Raw genomic sequence first — 15,426 nt, 5'->3', positions numbered from 1 at the left:
TCTGGAGGCGTGCCGCTGCTGTGCGTGGGTCGGTGAGGCTGTAGTGTGGGACGAGAGCCTGTTGCCGGTGGCCCGAGGGGCCACTTTGCGGGGCAGGCGTGCGTGGGGATGAGAGCGGGTGTTGCCAGGGGTGATGGTGGTGGGGCAGGTGTGTGTCCTAGAGGTGTTCCGTTGCTGTGCGTGAGTCGGTGGGGCTGCAGTGTGGGGTGGGAGCCTGCTGTCAGTGGCACCAGGGGCCTCTTTGCGGGGCAGGGGTGCGTGGGGATGAGAGCGGGTATTGCAGGGGGTCTCCGTGGTGGGGCAGGTGTGTGTCTAGAGGCGTGCCGCTGCTGTGCGTGGGTCGGTGAGGCTGCAGTGTGGGGTAGGAGTGTGGTTGTGGTCGCCCGAGAGGGATCTTGGCGGGGCAGAGTTGCGTGGGGATGTGAACGGGTATTGCTGGGGGTCTCCGTGGTGGGGCAGGTGTGTGTTCTAGAGGTGTTGCGTTGCTGTGCTTGAGTTGTTGGGGCTGCAGTGTGGGGTGGGAGCGTGGTGCTGGTGGTCCGAGGGGACTCTCTGAGGGGCAGGGGTGCGTGGGGATGAGAGCGGGTGTTGCCGGGGGTCACCGTGGCGGGGCAGGTATGTGTCCTGAGGCGTGCCGCTGCTGTGCGTGTCTCAGTGAGTCAGTAGTGTGGGGCGGGAGCCTGTTGTCGGTGGCCCGAGGGGCCTCCTTGCGGGGCAGGGTAGCGTGGGGATGAGACTGGGTGTTGATGGGGGTCACCGTGGTGGGGCAGGTGTGTGTCCCAGAGGCGTGCCGCTGCTGTGCGTGTCTCAGTGAGTCTGTAGTGTGGGGTAGGAGCGTGGTTGTCGTCACCCGAGAGGGCTCTTGGCGGGGCCTGGGTTGCGTGGGGATGTGAGCGGGTGTTGCCGGGGGTCACCGCGGTGGGGCAGGTGTGTGTTCTGGAGGCGTGCCGCTGCTGTGCGTGGGTCGGTGAGGCTGTAGTGTGGGACGAGAGCCTGTTGCCGGTGGCCCGAGGGGCCTCTTTGCGGGTCAGGGCTGCGTGGGGATGAGAGCGGGTGTTGCCAGGGGTGACCGTGGTGGGGCAGGTGCGTGTTCTAGAGGCGTTCCGTTGCTGTGCGTGTCTCAGTGAGTCCGTAGCGTGGGGTAGGAGCGTGGTTGTCGTCACCCGAGAGGGCTCTTGGCGGGGACAGGGCTGCCTACGGCCATACCACCCTGAGAACGCCCGATCTCGTCTGATCTCGGAAGCTAAGCAGGGTCGGGCCCGGTTAGTACTTGGATGGGAGACCGCCTGGGAATACCGGGTGCTGTAGGCTTTTGGCCTTGGCGGAGGCCGCGGGGCGGCCCCTGTTTTCTTGCTGCGGTGTTGCGGAGGGGCAGGGGTGTGCGGGTGAGGGCCGGGGTCGCGGTGGTGGGGTAGGTGTGCTCTGCGACTGTCTGGCGCTCTGCTCTGTGGGTGGGTGGGGCTGCAGTGCGGGGTGAGAGCGTGGTTGTGGTTAGGCGAGAGGGCTTGATGTGGGGCGTGGGGATGTGTAGAGGTGATGCAGGGGGTCGACGTGGTGAAGGCAGGTGTGTGTGGGTGTTGCCTGCAGCCCCCCTCCGTGGGGCTGCAGTGTGGGGTGGGAGCGTGGTTGTGGTCGCCCGAGAGGGCTCTTGGCGGGGCAGGGTTGCGTGGGGATGTGAGCGGGTGTTGCCGGGGGTCACCGCGGTGGGGCAGGTGTGTGTTCTGGAGGCGTGCCGCTGCTGTGCGTGGGTCGGTGAGGCTGTAGTGTGGGACGAGAGCCCGTTGCCGGTGGCCCGAGGGGCCACTTTGCGGGGCAGGTGTGCGTGGGGATGAGAGCGGGTGTTGCCAGGGGTGATGGTGGTGGGGCAGGTGTGTGTCCTAGAGGTGTTCCGTTGCTGTGCGTGAGTCGGTGGGGCTGCAGTGTGGGGTGGGAGCCTGCTGTCAGTGGCACCAGGGGCCTCTTTGCGGGGCAGGGGTGCGTGGGGATGAGAGCGGGTATTGCAGGGGGTCTCCGTGGTGGGGCAGGTGTGTGTCTAGAGGCGTGCCGCTGCTGTGCGTGGGTCGGTGAGGCTGCAGTGTGGGGTAGGAGTGTGGTTGTGGTCGCCCGAGAGGGATCTTGGCGGGGCAGAGTTGCGTGGGGATGTGAACGGGTATTGCTGGGGGTCTCCGTGGTGGGGCAGGTGTGTGTTCTAGAGGTGTTGCGTTGCTGTGCTTGAGTTGTTGGGGCTGCAGTGTGGGGTGGGAGCGTGGTGTTGGTGGTCCGAGGGGACTCTCTGAGGGGCAGGGGTGCGTGGGGATGAGAGCGGGTGTTGCCGGGGGTCACCGTGGTGGGGCAGGTGTGTGTCCTGAGGCGTGCCGCTGCTGTGCGTGTCTCAGTGAGTCAGTAGTGCGGGGCGGGAGCCTGTTGTCGGTGGCCCGAGGGGCCTCCTTGCGGGGCAGGGTAGCGTGGGGATGAGACTGGGTGTTGATGGGGGTCACCGTGGTGGGGCAGGTGTGTGTCCCAGAGGCGTGCCGCTGCTGTGCGTGTCTCAGTGAGTCTGTAGTGTGGGGTAGGAGCGTGGTTGTCGTCACCCGAGAGGGCTCTTGGCGGGGCCTGGGTTGCGTGGGGATGTGAGCGGGTGTTGCCGGGGGTCACCGCGGTGGGGCAGGTGTGTGTTCTGGAGGCGTGCCGCTGCTGTGCGTGGGTCGGTGAGGCTGTAGTGTGGGACGAGAGCCTGTTGCCGGTGGCCCGAGGGGCCTCTTTGCGGGTCAGGGCTGCGTGGGGATGAGAGCGGGTGTTGCCAGGGGTGACCGTGGTGGGGCAGGTGCGTGTTCTAGAGGCGTTCCGTTGCTGTGCGTGTCTCAGTGAGTCCGTAGCGTGGGGTAGGAGCGTGGTTGTCGTCACCCGAGAGGGCTCTTGGCGGGGACAGGGCTGCCTACGGCCATACCACCCTGAGAACGCCCGATCTCGTCTGATCTCGGAAGCTAAGCAGGGTCGGGCCCCGTTAGTACTTGGATGGGAGACCGCCTGGGAATACCGGGTGCTGTAGGCTTTTGGCCTTGGCGGAGGCCGCGGGGCGGCCCCTGTTTTCTTGCTGCGGTGTTGCGGAGGGGCAGGGGTGTGCGGGTGAGGGCCGGGGTCGCGGTGGTGGGGCAGGTGTGCTCTGCGACTGTCTGGCGCTCTGCTCTGTGGGTGGGTGGGGCTGCAGTGCGGGGTGAGAGCGTGGTTGTGGTTAGGCGAGAGGGCTTGATGTGGGGCGTGGGGATGTGTAGAGGTGATGCAGGGGGTCGACGTGGTGAAGGCAGGTGTGTGTGGGCGTTGCCTGCAGCCCCCCTCCGTGGGGCTGCAGTGTGGGGTGGGAGCGTGGTTGTGGTCGCCCGAGAGGGCTCTTGGCGGGGCAGGGTTGCGTGGGGATGTGAGCGGGTGTTGCCGGGGGTCACCGCGGTGGGGCAGGTGTGTGTTCTGGAGGCGTGCCGCTGCTGTGCGTGGGTCGGTGAGGCTGTAGTGTGGGACGAGAGCCTGTTGCCGGTGGCCCGAGGGGCCACTTTGCGGGGCAGGTGTGCGTGGGGATGAGAGCGGGTGTTGCCAGGGGTGATGGTGGTGGGGCAGGTGTGTGTCCTAGAGGTGTTCCGTTGCTGTGCGTGAGTCGGTGGGGCTGCAGTGTGGGGTGGGAGCCTGCTGTCAGTGGCACCAGGGGCCTCTTTGCGGGGCAGGGGTGCGTGGGGATGAGAGCGGGTATTGCAGGGGGTCTCCGTGGTGGGGCAGGTGTGTGTCTAGAGGCGTGCCGCTGCTGTGCGTGGGTCGGTGAGGCTGCAGTGTGGGGTAGGAGTGTGGTTGTGGTCGCCCGAGAGGGATCTTGGCGGGGCAGAGTTGCGTGGGGATGTGAACGGGTATTGCTGGGGGTCTCCGTGGTGGGGCAGGTGTGTGTTCTAGAGGTGTTGCGTTGCTGTGCTTGAGTTGTTGGGGCTGCAGTGTGGGGTGGGAGCGTGGTGTTGGTGGTCCGAGGGGACTCTCTGAGGGGCAGGGGTGCGTGGGGATGAGAGCGGGTGTTGCCGGGGGTCACCGTGGTGGGGCAGGTGTGTGTCCTGAGGCGTGCCGCTGCTGTGCGTGTCTCAGTGAGTCAGTAGTGTGGGGCGGGAGCCTGTTGTCGGTGGCCCGAGGGGCCTCCTTGCGGGGCAGGGTAGCGTGGGGATGAGACTGGGTGTTGATGGGGGTCACCGTGGTGGGGCAGGTGTGTGTCCCAGAGGCGTGCCGCTGCTGTGCGTGTCTCAGTGAGTCTGTAGTGTGGGGTAGGAGCGTGGTTGTCGTCACCCGAGAGGGCTCTTGGCGGGGCCTGGGTTGCGTGGGGATGTGAGCGGGTGTTGCCGGGGGTCACCGCGGTGGGGCAGGTGTGTGTTCTGGAGGCGTGCCGCTGCTGTGCGTGGGTCGGTGAGGCTGTAGTGTGGGACGAGAGCCTGTTGCCGGTGGCCCGAGGGGCCTCTTTGCGGGTCAGGGCTGCGTGGGGATGAGAGCGGGTGTTGCCAGGGGTGACCGTGGTGGGGCAGGTGCGTGTTCTAGAGGCGTTCCGTTGCTGTGCGTGTCTCAGTGAGTCCGTAGCGTGGGGTAGGAGCGTGGTTGTCGTCACCCGAGAGGGCTCTTGGCGGGGACAGGGCTGCCTACGGCCATACCACCCTGAGAACGCCCGATCTCGTCTGATCTCGGAAGCTAAGCAGGGTCGGGCCCGGTTAGTACTTGGATGGGAGACCGCCTGGGAATACCGGGTGCTGTAGGCTTTTGGCCTTGGCGGAGGCCGCGGGGCGGCCCCTGTTTTCTTGCTGCGGTGTTGCGGAGGGGCAGGGGTGTGCGGGTGAGGGCCGGGGTCGCGGTGGTGGGGCAGGTGTGCTCTGCGACTGTCTGGCGCTCTGCTCTGTGGGTGGGTGGGGCTGCAGTGCGGGGTGAGAGCGTGGTTGTGGTTAGGCGAGAGGGCTTGATGTGGGGCGTGGGGATGTGTAGAGGTGATGCAGGGGGTCGACGTGGTGAAGGCAGGTGTGTGTGGGCGTTGCCTGCAGCCCCCCTCCGTGGGGCTGCAGTGTGGGGTGGGAGCGTGGTTGTGGTCGCCCGAGAGGGCTCTTGGCGGGGCAGGGTTGCGTGGGGATGTGAGCGGGTGTTGCCGGGGGTCACCGCGGTGGGGCAGGTGTGTGTTCTGGAGGCGTGCCGCTGCTGTGCGTGGGTCGGTGAGGCTGTAGTGTGGGACGAGAGCCTGTTGCCGGTGGCCCGAGGGGCCACTTTGCGGGGCAGGCGTGCGTGGGGATGAGAGCGGGTGTTGCCAGGGGTGATGGTGGTGGGGCAGGTGTGTGTCCTAGAGGTGTTCCGTTGCTGTGCGTGAGTCGGTGGGGCTGCAGTGTGGGGTGGGAGCCTGCTGTCAGTGGCACCAGGGGCCTCTTTGCGGGGCAGGGGTGCGTGGGGATGAGAGCGGGTATTGCAGGGGGTCTCCGTGGTGGGGCAGGTGTGTGTCTAGAGGCGTGCCGCTGCTGTGCGTGGGTCGGTGAGGCTGCAGTGTGGGGTAGGAGTGTGGTTGTGGTCGCCCGAGAGGGATCTTGGCGGGGCAGAGTTGCGTGGGGATGTGAACGGGTATTGCTGGGGGTCTCCGTGGTGGGGCAGGTGTGTGTTCTAGAGGTGTTGCGTTGCTGTGCTTGAGTTGTTGGGGCTGCAGTGTGGGGTGGGAGCGTGGTGCTGGTGGTCCGAGGGGACTCTCTGAGGGGCAGGGGTGCGTGGGGATGAGAGCGGGTGTTGCCGGGGGTCACCGTGGCGGGGCAGGTATGTGTCCTGAGGCGTGCCGCTGCTGTGCGTGTCTCAGTGAGTCAGTAGTGTGGGGCGGGAGCCTGTTGTCGGTGGCCCGAGGGGCCTCCTTGCGGGGCAGGGTAGCGTGGGGATGAGACTGGGTGTTGATGGGGGTCACCGTGGTGGGGCAGGTGTGTGTCCCAGAGGCGTGCCGCTGCTGTGCGTGTCTCAGTGAGTCTGTAGTGTGGGGTAGGAGCGTGGTTGTCGTCACCCGAGAGGGCTCTTGGCGGGGCCTGGGTTGCGTGGGGATGTGAGCGGGTGTTGCCGGGGGTCACCGCGGTGGGGCAGGTGTGTGTTCTGGAGGCGTGCCGCTGCTGTGCGTGGGTCGGTGAGGCTGTAGTGTGGGACGAGAGCCTGTTGCCGGTGGCCCGAGGGGCCTCTTTGCGGGTCAGGGCTGCGTGGGGATGAGAGCGGGTGTTGCCAGGGGTGACCGTGGTGGGGCAGGTGCGTGTTCTAGAGGCGTTCCGTTGCTGTGCGTGTCTCAGTGAGTCCGTAGCGTGGGGTAGGAGCGTGGTTGTCGTCACCCGAGAGGGCTCTTGGCGGGGACAGGGCTGCCTACGGCCATACCACCCTGAGAACGCCCGATCTCGTCTGATCTCGGAAGCTAAGCAGGGTCGGGCCCCGTTAGTACTTGGATGGGAGACCGCCTGGGAATACCGGGTGCTGTAGGCTTTTGGCCTTGGCGGAGGCCGCGGGGCGGCCCCTGTTTTCTTGCTGCGGTGTTGCGGAGGGGCAGGGGTGTGCGGGTGAGGGCCGGGGTCGCGGTGGTGGGGCAGGTGTGCTCTGCGACTGTCTGGCGCTCTGCTCTGTGGGTGGGTGGGGCTGCAGTGCGGGGTGAGAGCGTGGTTGTGGTTAGGCGAGAGGGCTTGATGTGGGGCGTGGGGATGTGTAGAGGTGATGCAGGGGGTCGACGTGGTGAAGGCAGGTGTGTGTGGGCGTTGCCTGCAGCCCCCCTCCGTGGGGCTGCAGTGTGGGGTGGGAGCGTGGTTGTGGTCGCCCGAGAGGGCTCTTGGCGGGGCAGGGTTGCGTGGGGATGTGAGCGGGTGTTGCCGGGGGTCACCGCGGTGGGGCAGGTGTGTGTTCTGGAGGCGTGCCGCTGCTGTGCGTGGGTCGGTGAGGCTGTAGTGTGGGACGAGAGCCTGTTGCCGGTGGCCCGAGGGGCCACTTTGCGGGGCAGGCGTGCGTGGGGATGAGAGCGGGTGTTGCCAGGGGTGATGGTGGTGGGGCAGGTGTGTGTCCTAGAGGTGTTCCGTTGCTGTGCGTGAGTCGGTGGGGCTGCAGTGTGGGGTGGGAGCCTGCTGTCAGTGGCACCAGGGGCCTCTTTGCGGGGCAGGGGTGCGTGGGGATGAGAGCGGGTATTGCAGGGGGTCTCCGTGGTGGGGCAGGTGTGTGTCTAGAGGCGTGCCGCTGCTGTGCGTGGGTCGGTGAGGCTGCAGTGTGGGGTAGGAGTGTGGTTGTGGTCGCCCGAGAGGGATCTTGGCGGGGCAGAGTTGCGTGGGGATGTGAACGGGTATTGCTGGGGGTCTCCGTGGTGGGGCAGGTGTGTGTTCTAGAGGTGTTGCGTTGCTGTGCTTGAGTTGTTGGGGCTGCAGTGTGGGGTGGGAGCGTGGTGCTGGTGGTCCGAGGGGACTCTCTGAGGGGCAGGGGTGCGTGGGGATGAGAGCGGGTGTTGCCGGGGGTCACCGTGGCGGGGCAGGTATGTGTCCTGAGGCGTGCCGCTGCTGTGCGTGTCTCAGTGAGTCAGTAGTGTGGGGCGGGAGCCTGTTGTCGGTGGCCCGAGGGGCCTCCTTGCGGGGCAGGGTAGCGTGGGGATGAGACTGGGTGTTGATGGGGGTCACCGTGGTGGGGCAGGTGTGTGTCCCAGAGGCGTGCCGCTGCTGTGCGTGTCTCAGTGAGTCTGTAGTGTGGGGTAGGAGCGTGGTTGTCGTCACCCGAGAGGGCTCTTGGCGGGGCCTGGGTTGCGTGGGGATGTGAGCGGGTGTTGCCGGGGGTCACCGCGGTGGGGCAGGTGTGTGTTCTGGAGGCGTGCCGCTGCTGTGCGTGGGTCGGTGAGGCTGTAGTGTGGGACGAGAGCCTGTTGCCGGTGGCCCGAGGGGCCTCTTTGCGGGTCAGGGCTGCGTGGGGATGAGAGCGGGTGTTGCCAGGGGTGACCGTGGTGGGGCAGGTGCGTGTTCTAGAGGCGTTCCGTTGCTGTGCGTGTCTCAGTGAGTCCGTAGCGTGGGGTAGGAGCGTGGTTGTCGTCACCCGAGAGGGCTCTTGGCGGGGACAGGGCTGCCTACGGCCATACCACCCTGAGAACGCCCGATCTCGTCTGATCTCGGAAGCTAAGCAGGGTCGGGCCCGGTTAGTACTTGGATGGGAGACCGCCTGGGAATACCGGGTGCTGTAGGCTTTTGGCCTTGGCGGAGGCCGCGGGGCGGCCCCTGTTTTCTTGCTGCGGTGTTGCGGAGGGGCAGGGGTGTGCGGGTGAGGGCCGGGGTCGCGGTGGTGGGGCAGGTGTGCTCTGCGACTGTCTGGCGCTCTGCTCTGTGGGTGGGTGGGGCTGCAGTGCGGGGTGAGAGCGTGGTTGTGGTTAGGCGAGAGGGCTTGATGTGGGGCGTGGGGATGTGTAGAGGTGATGCAGGGGGTCGACGTGGTGAAGGCAGGTGTGTGTGGGTGTTGCCTGCAGCCCCCCTCCGTGGGGCTGCAGTGTGGGGTGGGAGCGTGGTTGTGGTCGCCCGAGAGGGCTCTTGGCGGGGCAGGGTTGCGTGGGGATGTGAGCGGGTGTTGCCGGGGGTCACCGCGGTGGGGCAGGTGTGTGTTCTGGAGGCGTGCCGCTGCTGTGCGTGGGTCGGTGAGGCTGTAGTGTGGGACGAGAGCCCGTTGCCGGTGGCCCGAGGGGCCACTTTGCGGGGCAGGTGTGCGTGGGGATGAGAGCGGGTGTTGCCAGGGGTGATGGTGGTGGGGCAGGTGTGTGTCCTAGAGGTGTTCCGTTGCTGTGCGTGAGTCGGTGGGGCTGCAGTGTGGGGTGGGAGCCTGCTGTCAGTGGCACCAGGGGCCTCTTTGCGGGGCAGGGGTGCGTGGGGATGAGAGCGGGTATTGCAGGGGGTCTCCGTGGTGGGGCAGGTGTGTGTCTAGAGGCGTGCCGCTGCTGTGCGTGGGTCGGTGAGGCTGCAGTGTGGGGTAGGAGTGTGGTTGTGGTCGCCCGAGAGGGATCTTGGCGGGGCAGAGTTGCGTGGGGATGTGAACGGGTATTGCTGGGGGTCTCCGTGGTGGGGCAGGTGTGTGTTCTAGAGGTGTTGCGTTGCTGTGCTTGAGTTGTTGGGGCTGCAGTGTGGGGTGGGAGCGTGGTGTTGGTGGTCCGAGGGGACTCTCTGAGGGGCAGGGGTGCGTGGGGATGAGAGCGGGTGTTGCCGGGGGTCACCGTGGTGGGGCAGGTGTGTGTCCTGAGGCGTGCCGCTGCTGTGCGTGTCTCAGTGAGTCAGTAGTGCGGGGCGGGAGCCTGTTGTCGGTGGCCCGAGGGGCCTCCTTGCGGGGCAGGGTAGCGTGGGGATGAGACTGGGTGTTGATGGGGGTCACCGTGGTGGGGCAGGTGTGTGTCCCAGAGGCGTGCCGCTGCTGTGCGTGTCTCAGTGAGTCTGTAGTGTGGGGTAGGAGCGTGGTTGTCGTCACCCGAGAGGGCTCTTGGCGGGGCCTGGGTTGCGTGGGGATGTGAGCGGGTGTTGCCGGGGGTCACCGCGGTGGGGCAGGTGTGTGTTCTGGAGGCGTGCCGCTGCTGTGCGTGGGTCGGTGAGGCTGTAGTGTGGGACGAGAGCCTGTTGCCGGTGGCCCGAGGGGCCTCTTTGCGGGTCAGGGCTGCGTGGGGATGAGAGCGGGTGTTGCCAGGGGTGACCGTGGTGGGGCAGGTGCGTGTTCTAGAGGCGTTCCGTTGCTGTGCGTGTCTCAGTGAGTCCGTAGCGTGGGGTAGGAGCGTGGTTGTCGTCACCCGAGAGGGCTCTTGGCGGGGACAGGGCTGCCTACGGCCATACCACCCTGAGAACGCCCGATCTCGTCTGATCTCGGAAGCTAAGCAGGGTCGGGCCCGGTTAGTACTTGGATGGGAGACCGCCTGGGAATACCGGGTGCTGTAGGCTTTTGGCCTTGGCGGAGGCCGCGGGGCGGCCCCTGTTTTCTTGCTGCGGTGTTGCGGAGGGGCAGGGGTGTGCGGGTGAGGGCCGGGGTCGCGGTGGTGGGGCAGGTGTGCTCTGCGACTGTCTGGCGCTCTGCTCTGTGGGTGGGTGGGGCTGCAGTGCGGGGTGAGAGCGTGGTTGTGGTTAGGCGAGAGGGCTTGATGTGGGGCGTGGGGATGTGTAGAGGTGATGCAGGGGGTCGACGTGGTGAAGGCAGGTGTGTGTGGGCGTTGCCTGCAGCCCCCCTCCGTGGGGCTGCAGTGTGGGGTGGGAGCGTGGTTGTGGTCGCCCGAGAGGGCTCTTGGCGGGGCAGGGTTGCGTGGGGATGTGAGCGGGTGTTGCCGGGGGTCACCGCGGTGGGGCAGGTGTGTGTTCTGGAGGCGTGCCGCTGCTGTGCGTGGGTCGGTGAGGCTGTAGTGTGGGACGAGAGCCTGTTGCCGGTGGCCCGAGGGGCCACTTTGCGGGGCAGGTGTGCGTGGGGATGAGAGCGGGTGTTGCCAGGGGTGATGGTGGTGGGGCAGGTGTGTGTCCTAGAGGTGTTCCGTTGCTGTGCGTGAGTCGGTGGGGCTGCAGTGTGGGGTGGGAGCCTGCTGTCAGTGGCACCAGGGGCCTCTTTGCGGGGCAGGGGTGCGTGGGGATGAGAGCGGGTATTGCAGGGGGTCTCCGTGGTGGGGCAGGTGTGTGTCTAGAGGCGTGCCGCTGCTGTGCGTGGGTCGGTGAGGCTGCAGTGTGGGGTAGGAGTGTGGTTGTGGTCGCCCGAGAGGGATCTTGGCGGGGCAGAGTTGCGTGGGGATGTGAACGGGTATTGCTGGGGGTCTCCGTGGTGGGGCAGGTGTGTGTTCTAGAGGTGTTGCGTTGCTGTGCTTGAGTTGTTGGGGCTGCAGTGTGGGGTGGGAGCGTGGTGTTGGTGGTCCGAGGGGACTCTCTGAGGGGCAGGGGTGCGTGGGGATGAGAGCGGGTGTTGCCGGGGGTCACCGTGGTGGGGCAGGTGTGTGTCCTGAGGCGTGCCGCTGCTGTGCGTGTCTCAGTGAGTCAGTAGTGTGGGGCGGGAGCCTGTTGTCGGTGGCCCGAGGGGCCTCCTTGCGGGGCAGGGTAGCGTGGGGATGAGACTGGGTGTTGATGGGGGTCACCGTGGTGGGGCAGGTGTGTGTCCCAGAGGCGTGCCGCTGCTGTGCGTGTCTCAGTGAGTCTGTAGTGTGGGGTAGGAGCGTGGTTGTCGTCACCCGAGAGGGCTCTTGGCGGGGCCTGGGTTGCGTGGGGATGTGAGCGGGTGTTGCCGGGGGTCACCGCGGTGGGGCAGGTGTGTGTTCTGGAGGCGTGCCGCTGCTGTGCGTGGGTCGGTGAGGCTGTAGTGTGGGACGAGAGCCTGTTGCCGGTGGCCCGAGGGGCCTCTTTGCGGGTCAGGGCTGCGTGGGGATGAGAGCGGGTGTTGCCAGGGGTGACCGTGGTGGGGCAGGTGCGTGTTCTAGAGGCGTTCCGTTGCTGTGCGTGTCTCAGTGAGTCCGTAGCGTGGGGTAGGAGCGTGGTTGTCGTCACCCGAGAGGGCTCTTGGCGGGGACAGGGTTGCGTGGGGATGTGAGCGGATGTTGCCGGGGGTCACCGCGGTGGGGCAGGTGTGTGTTCTGGAGGCGTGCCGCTGCTGTGCGTGGGTCGGTGAGGCTGTAGTGTGGGACGAGAGCCTGTTGCCGGTGGCCCGAGGGGCCACTTTGCGGGGCAGGGTAGCGTGGGGATGAGACTGGGTGTTGATGGGGGTCACCGTGGTGGGGCAGGTGTGTGTCCCAGAGGCGTGCCGCTGCTGTGCGTGTCTCAGTGAGTCTGTAGTGTGGGGTAGGAGCGTGGTTGTCGTCACCCGAGAGGGCTCTTGGCGGGGCCTGGGTTGCGTGGGGATGTGAGCGGATGTTGCCGGGGGTCACCGCGGTGGGGCAGGTGTTTGTTCTGGAGGCGTGCCGCTGCTGCGCGTGGGTCGGTGAGGCTGTAGTGTGGGACGAGAGCCTGTTGCCGGTGGCCCGAGGGGCCTCTTTGCGGGTCAGGGCTGCGTGGGGATGTGAGCGGGTGTTGCCGGGGGTCACCGTGGTGGGGCAGGTGTGTGTTCTAGAGGCGTTCCGTTGCTGTGCGTGTCTCAGTGAGTCCGTAGCGTGGGGTAGGAGCGTGGTTGTCGTCACCCGAGAGGGCTCTTGGCGGGGACAGGGCTGCCTACGGCCATACCACCCTGAGAACGCCCGATCTCGTCTGATCTCGGAAGCTAAGCAGGGTCGGGCCCGGTTAGTACTTGGATGGGAGACCGCCTGGGAATACCGGGTGCTGTAGGCTTTTGGCCTTGGCGGAGGCCGCGGGGCGGCCCCTGTTTTCTTGCTGCGGTGTTGCGGAGGGGCAGGGGTGTGCGGGTGAGGGCCGGGGTCGCGGTGGTGGGGCAGGTGTGCTCTGCGACTGTCTGGCGCTCTGCTCTGTGGGTGGGTGGGGCTGCAGTGCGGGGTGAGAGCGTGGTTGTGGTTAGGCGAGAGGGCTTGATGTGGGGCGTGGGGATGTGTAGAGGTGATGCAGGGGGTCGACGTGGTGAAGGCAGGTGTGTGTGGGTGTTGCCTGCAGCCCCCCTCCGTGGGGCTGCAGTGTGGGGTGGGAGCGTGGTTGTGGTCGCCCGAGAGGGCTCTTGGCGGGGCAGGGTTGCGTGGGGATGTGAGCGGGTGTTGCCGGGGGTCACCGCGGTGGGGCAGGTGTGTGTTCTGGAGGCGTGCCGCTGCTGTGCGTGGGTCGGTGAGGCTGTAGTGTGGGACGAGAGCCTGTTGCCGGTGGCCCGAGGGGCCACTTTGCGGGGCAGGTGTGCGTGGGGATGAGAGCGGGTGTTGCCAGGGGTGCTGGTGGTGGGGCAGGTGTGTGTCCTAGAGGTGTTCCGTTGCTGTGCGTGAGTCGGTGGGGCTGCAGTGTGGGGTGGGAGCCTGCTGTCAGTGGCACCAGGGGCCTCTTTGCGGGGCAGGGGTGCGTGGGGATGAGAGCGGGTATTGCAGGGGGTCTCCGTGGTGGGGCAGGTGTGTGTCTAGAGGCGTGCCGCTGCTGTGCGTGGGTCGGTGAGGCTGCAGTGTGGGGTAGGAGTGTGGTTGTGGTCGCCCGAGAGGGATCTTGGCGGGGCAGAGTTGCGTGGGGATGTGAACGGGTATTGCTGGGGGTCTCCGTGGTGGGGCAGGTGTGTGTTCTAGAGGTGTTGCGTTGCTGTGCTTGAGTTGTTGGGGCTGCAGTGTGGGGTGGGAGCGTGGTGCTGGTGGTCCGAGGGGACTCTCTGAGGGGCAGGGGTGCGTGGGGATGAGAGCGGGTGTTGCCGGGGGTCACCGTGGTGGGGCAGGTGTGTGTCCTGAGGCGTGCCGCAGCTGTGTGTGTCTCAGTGAGTCAGTAGTGAGGGGCGGGAGCCTGTTGTCGGTGGCCCGAGGGGCCTCCTTGCGGGGCAGGGTAGCGTGGGGATGAGACTGGGTGTTGATGGGGGTCACCGTGGTGGGGCAGGTGTGTGTCCCAGAGGCGTGCCGCTGCTGTGCGTGTCTCAGTGAGTCTGTAGTGTGGGGTAGGAGCGTGGTTGTCGTCACCCGAGAGGGCTCTTGGCGGGGCCTGGGTTGCGTGGGGATGTGAGCGGATGTTGCCGGGGGTCACCGCGGTGGGGCAGGTGTGTGTCCTGGAGGCGTGCCGCTGCTGTGCATGGGTCGGTGAGGCTGTAGTGTGGGACGAGAGCCTGTTGCCGGTGGCCCGAGGGGCCTCTTTGCGGGTCAGGGCGGCGTGGGGATGAGAGCAGGTGTTGCCAGGGGTGACCGTGGTGGGGCAGGTGCGTGTTCTAGAGGCGTTCCGTTGCTGTGCGTGTCTCAGTGAGTCCGTAGCGTGGGGTAGGAGCGTGGTTGTCGTCACCCGAGAGGGCTCTTGGCGGGGACAGGGCTGCCTACGGCCATACCACCCTGAGAACGCCCGATCTCGTCTGATCTCGGAAGCTAAGCTGGGTCGGGCCCGGTTAGTACTTGGATGGGAGACCGCCTGGGAATACCGGGTGCTGTAGGCTTTTGGCCTTGGCGGAGGCCGCGGGGCGGCCTCTGTTTTCTTGCTGCGGTGTTGCGGAGGGGCAGGGGTGTGCGGGTGAGGGCCGGGGTCGCGGTGGTGGGGCAGGTGTGCTCTGCGACTGTCTGGCGCTCTGCTCTGTGGGTGGGTGGGGCTGCAGTGCGGGGTGAGAGCGTGGTTGTGGTTAGGCGAGAGGGCTTGATGTGGGGCGTGGGGATGTGTAGAGGTGATGCAGGGGGTCGACGTGGTGAAGGCAGGTGTGTGTGGGTGTTGCCTGCAGCCCCCCTCCGTGGGGCTGCAGTGTGGGGTGGGAGCGTGGTTGTGGTCGCCCGAGAGGGCTCTTGGCGGGGCAGGGTTGCGTGGGGATGTGAGCGGGTGTTGCCGGGGGTCACCGCGGTGGGGCAGGTGTGTGTTCTGGAGGCGTGCCGCTGCTGTGCGTGGGTCGGTGAGGCTGTAGTGTGGGACGAGAGCCTGTTGCCGGTGGCCCGCGGGGCCACTTTGCGGGGCAGGTGTGCGTGGGGATGAGAGCGGGTGTTGCCAGGGGTGATGGTGGTGGGGCAGGTGTGTGTCCTAGAGGTGTTCCGTTGCTGTGCGTGAGTCGGTGGGGCTGCAGTGTGGGGTGGGAGCCTGCTGTCAGTGGCACCAGGGGCCTCTTTGCGGGGCAGGGGTGCGTGGGGATGAGAGCGGGTATTGCAGGGGGTCTCCGTGGTGGGGCAGGTGTGTGTCTAGAGGCGTGCCGCTGCTGTGCGTGGGTCGGTGAGGCTGCAGTGTGGGGTAGGAGTGTGGTTGTGGTCGCCCGAGAGGGATCTTGGCGGGGCAGAGTTGCGTGGGGATGTGAACGGGTATTGCTGGGGGTCTCCGTGGTGGGGCAGGTGTGTGTTCTAGAGGTGTTGCGTTGCTGTGCTTGAGTTGTTGGGGCTGCAGTGTGGGGTGGGAGCGTGGTGCTGGTGGTCCGAGGGGACTCTCTGAGGGGCAGGGGTGCGTGGGGATGAGAGCGGGTGTTGCCGGGGGTCACCGTGGTGGGGCAGGTGTGTGTCCTGAGGCGTGCCGCTGCTGTGCGTGTCTCAGTGAGTCAGTAGTGTGGGGCGGGAGCCTGTTGTCGGTGGCCCGAGGGGCCTCCTTGCGGGGCAGGGTAGCGTGGGGATGAGACTGGGTGTTGATGGGGGTCACCGTGGTGGGGCAGGTGTGTGTCCCAGAGGCGTGCCGCTGCTGTGCGTGTCTCAGTGAGTCTGTAGTGTGGGGTAGGAGCGTGGTTGTCGTCACCCGAGAGGGCCCTTGGCGGGGCCTGGGTTGCGTGGGGATGTGAGCGGGTGTTGCCGGGGGTCACCGCGGTGGGGCAGGTGTGTGTTCTGGAGGCGTGCCGCTGCTGTGCGTGGGTCGGTGAGGCTGTAGTGTGGGACGAGAGCCTGTTGCCGGTGGCCCGAGGGGCCTCTTTGCGGGTCAGGGCTGCGTG

General features: G+C 67.0%; 8 non-coding genes across 8 annotated transcripts; all 8 read left to right on the top strand.

Annotated features, from left to right (window-relative positions):
• The first annotated feature begins 1,192 nt into the window (after positions 1-1,192).
• Positions 1,193-1,311, top strand: LOC126040110 (5S ribosomal RNA). Its single transcript, XR_007506530.1, has one exon. It is a non-coding gene; the product is annotated as a 5S ribosomal RNA (ribosomal RNA).
• Positions 1,312-2,912: 1,601 nt separating this feature from the next.
• Positions 2,913-3,031, top strand: LOC126040072 (5S ribosomal RNA). The gene has a single exon (XR_007506493.1). It is a non-coding gene; the product is annotated as a 5S ribosomal RNA (ribosomal RNA).
• A 1,601-nt stretch (positions 3,032-4,632) lies between these two features.
• On the top strand, positions 4,633-4,751 carry LOC126040099 (5S ribosomal RNA). Its single transcript, XR_007506519.1, has one exon. It is a non-coding gene; the product is annotated as a 5S ribosomal RNA (ribosomal RNA).
• A 1,601-nt stretch (positions 4,752-6,352) lies between these two features.
• On the top strand, positions 6,353-6,471 carry LOC126040071 (5S ribosomal RNA). The gene has a single exon (XR_007506492.1). It is a non-coding gene; the product is annotated as a 5S ribosomal RNA (ribosomal RNA).
• A 1,601-nt stretch (positions 6,472-8,072) lies between these two features.
• LOC126040087 (5S ribosomal RNA) lies at positions 8,073-8,191 on the top strand. Its single transcript, XR_007506508.1, has one exon. It is a non-coding gene; the product is annotated as a 5S ribosomal RNA (ribosomal RNA).
• A 1,601-nt stretch (positions 8,192-9,792) lies between these two features.
• Positions 9,793-9,911, top strand: LOC126040076 (5S ribosomal RNA). Its single transcript, XR_007506497.1, has one exon. It is a non-coding gene; the product is annotated as a 5S ribosomal RNA (ribosomal RNA).
• A 2,227-nt stretch (positions 9,912-12,138) lies between these two features.
• On the top strand, positions 12,139-12,257 carry LOC126040065 (5S ribosomal RNA). Its single transcript, XR_007506486.1, has one exon. It is a non-coding gene; the product is annotated as a 5S ribosomal RNA (ribosomal RNA).
• Positions 12,258-13,858: 1,601 nt separating this feature from the next.
• LOC126040066 (5S ribosomal RNA) lies at positions 13,859-13,977 on the top strand. The gene has a single exon (XR_007506487.1). It is a non-coding gene; the product is annotated as a 5S ribosomal RNA (ribosomal RNA).
• The last annotated feature ends 1,449 nt before the right edge of the window (positions 13,978-15,426 follow it).

The sequence above is a fragment of the Accipiter gentilis genome, chromosome 6, assembly GCF_929443795.1.
Source record: "Accipiter gentilis chromosome 6, bAccGen1.1, whole genome shotgun sequence".
In the NCBI taxonomy this organism is placed as follows: Eukaryota; Metazoa; Chordata; class Aves; order Accipitriformes; family Accipitridae; genus Astur; species Astur gentilis.
This window is presented reverse-complemented; position numbering and strand designations above follow the sequence as displayed.